This window comes from Sciurus carolinensis, chromosome 7, assembly GCF_902686445.1.
Source record: "Sciurus carolinensis chromosome 7, mSciCar1.2, whole genome shotgun sequence".
NCBI lineage: Eukaryota > Metazoa > Chordata > Mammalia > Rodentia > Sciuridae > Sciurus > Sciurus carolinensis.
Genome location: NC_062219.1, coordinates 71,504,797 through 71,508,605, shown reverse-complemented (window position 1 = coordinate 71,508,605; position 3,809 = coordinate 71,504,797).

Sequence of the window (3,809 nt, the reverse complement as noted above, 5' to 3'; positions counted from 1 at the left end):
TATGTCACCCACTGCAGGATGCTTGACACAATTTCATGGCATGTTTAAATCTGAAATCTGAGAAGACACACTACTACATTTTTACCCCGCACATTGGCTCTTAAGTTACATTATCCTTTTGCTGCATTCCCTTCCTGTTTGAGTTCTTTTTTATGTGGAGTTTCTTAAAATCTTAATTACGTGGGATTATGTTAAGTGACACTAGTAACCAAGTTTAACACCAATAAACATCGAATGGCTCATTATAGGACAGAAATCTGGAAATAGAAAGTGTTAGTTGTTAAATATAAGTTTATATATCTACTAAAAAGGGTTCTGTTTTTCAAGCTACCTTTTATGGTATATTAGGTGTGCTTTCTTGTGTTGAAAATCTTGACATCTCTTTCACATTAAATATTTCAAGATCATTGAGTTATTTATCCTTCAAATACAATGAGTAAAACTATCCCAAAAGGAGGAAAATGGCAAATTGCTAAAATTACAACTGTTTTTACTTTTCTCTAATGGAAGTAGCTTTAAAATCCATGGGGGGAAAATCCAATTTGAAGGAAAGCGGTATTAGAAAGCATGCAATTATGTATAGTGAACATTTTCTCAATGATGGAAAAATTCAAAATACATGAAGAAAAGCCTTCGTGACCATTTTCTCAATAAGGTGAGATGATATTGTACACTGCTATTGGGGACTCCTGTCGTCAAGGAGGCAGAGTAGAAATGGATTTATTTTTGCATTCTGGACTAAGGTAAGGGCACAATATCATTGATGGAGATGGGGCAATGTGCCAGAAACCACATAGGGATTAAAATATGCAATTTGAGCTTCCATTCTGACTCTGCTCCTAAAAATAATAATAATAATGAAAATCGAAGCTATTAATAATATTTAATTTAACAGTACAATTGCCATGCACATTAAGTGAGACAATTTTCTTAAGTTATCAAGTTCAGGTATATGATGTGAATCAAACCACTTAACCAAGTTTTACTGCTACAGTAAAGAGAGAATAAACATTACTCCCTTCCTCCCTCTGGAATAGAGGCCTTTAAAGATTTCACATTAAATATAGAATATATTTACATTTATACAGAAGTCTAATTTTGTGGGCCCTTGTTAGGTACCCATTAAGTGTCCTTTTCCATTTCTTTTATGCTGGTGTGATTTTTTTTCATATAAGAGTTATATTCAGGCAGATATAAAACTCTCAAACCAAGAGAATATGAAAATGACTAAGTGGAAAGATGGATGGAGTATCTTAAAGCATATTTAAACCCATCCAGGATGCCCAAGATGAGTGTGTCAAACTCTGGAAATATGGGACAGAGTTCTACAGCTTTGTGCATGAATACCCAGGGTGAAGCATTTATTCCCTCATATCCAGGTCCTACCTCTCTCAAAATAAATTTTATGTAGCTTATGGGGATGAGGCACTTAAAGAAATTAGATTAGGAAAAATAAATTAAGCACAACCTCTCAAAACATTAGATAAGGAATTGACAGGTAATTAAACCTATTTTTTCTCTACATTTCTAACGTCTACTGTTAAGATTTTATGGCACTATTTTTCCAGGACTTGGCTATAAAATTGATAAGCTACCCTTCTTAATTTGTATGTTATGCAGACTGTTATTTGTGAACTTTGGATATTTTGTGTTTTTATACATGTCTTATCCACAACTACATGATGTTTTTCTGCAACTTGGCATCCATAATGGCAGGTCCATGACCTTTGGCAAGGCATACTTGATCAATGTATATATGATTCTTTTTAATTTTACTTTTTAGAAGTTGTCATAAAATGTTAAAACACAGAAAAACTCTAAATTGAATACAATGAATAACTGTATCCTCAATCAGTTTATAAAATGAATATTACCAATGAACTGAAGTTCCTTGTATCCTTTCTTAGCTTATCCTCTTACCTGCTGCACCATAGGTCACTATCAAGTTTGGTAATTATTATTCTCATTTACATCTTATTCTTTTATTAAAGACAGTAGAGAATATAGAGAGAATACAATGATAATCATGTATAAAGAAAATCATGATTTTGTGTTTTATGTAAATGAAATAATCTATTCTACTGTAACTTGCTGTTTTTCCTGGACTTATGTTTATATAATTCATCCTTGAAGTTATGTGTGGTTGCCATATTCACCGACACTACTGTCTTCTTCCATTATGTGAATATGCTACAAATAATGTTCCTATTGTTCTCTTGATGGGCATTAGGTTAGTACATTTATGATGTCATGTGACTTTTTCAGGAACAAACTGTTTTTCACAATGTCTACTCTATTTTATATTCCTGTCATGGATGTATAAGACTATAGGTTTTCCTCATCTTACCAATACTTGTTAATCCTTGCACCCTTTATTAAGCTTATAACTATTCTACTGTCTGTGAAGTAATAGCTCATTATGTTTTTATTTCCATTTCCCCAATAACTAATAATATGAGATTATCTTTGGAGAAGTGTCTGTTCAAGTCCTATGTCTATTTTTTATGGTGGGTCATTTTTGTTTCTGATATTGAGTTGCAGGAGTTTTAAATATATTCTGGATATTAAACCCTTATTTTGTATATGATTTGCAAATACTTTGCTCATTCTGTGGCTGTCTTTTCACTTTATAATGCTTCCTGATGCAAAAGTTTTACTTTTGGTGAAGTCCAATTTATCTAATTTTCTTTTATTCTTTGGGATTATATTATGTTTTCCCTATTGATTTGTAGGAATTCTGCAAATATATTCTGGGTATAAATCTTTTATTGATCATACTCATTACAAGTATATTCTTCAACTATATGTCCTCTCATTTCATCTTTTAAATGCTTTCTGATGAATGAAAGTATAAATTTTAATTGTCACATTTATCAATAATTTAATTTATGGTTTATACTATGTCTTTTCCATTTTGTTCAAAGATCAAAAAGGTATCACATTATTTTTTTCTTAAAGTTTTAGACTTTTGCTTTCAAATTTAGACCTTGGCATGTCTGGCACATTAGCTGCACCTCTGAATGTCTCTGTTGAACTCCAAACATAACCACAGTGCCTCACTGGCAGCCCTTTACCTCCTGCTCCTGTTTCTTGTTTGGTTCTTCCAGACTGTTCTTATTGACTTATACTTTCTACAGAAGAATAACCAAAGATGCCTCTTTCAATCCAGTCCTCCTGGTGTCTGGAAGAATTGAGTTAAACCTTCTAACTTGTGTCCAGTATGAATGTAGATGTTTCCACATTTTGTTTTCTATATAATTTCATTATGAATCTGAAAGGTGGAAAACTGGGCATCTATTAATGCCATACCAAAGACTTTCTAAAACTTTGTCTAGTTGCCTTGGTAAAATGGTAGTGCTAACTGGAAGCACTCTGGGTCTTCCTGACTGTGAAATTCCAGAAATAGAATGGCCTTTATTGGTAGCATGGCATATACAATTTGTTTTATAAGATGAACTCTTTTTTCCTTTCCTGATTGTTAAAAGACAACTAGATCCTTATATTTTCATAAGTTAGCTATTTCATTTGATAAAGACTAGTCAATACAATTTCAGGATCCTAATGGCTATCAATACCTGCATCTTGTGTTGAGAGGCAAAAATAACTGACAGCACTGAACCTTTTATGCAAATGAGATAAATGATCACTACCAATTTTCCCTGGCAAAGAATCATATAAACAGAGGAATAGGAAAGAACATTGATTTTAGAGTTTAAAATAGCTTGCCTTTTGAAAATTTGCAAGAAAATGAAATTTTCAAGGACTGTAGCTGAAAGAAGCACTACTGCCTGTCATTTCTTTATTAATCT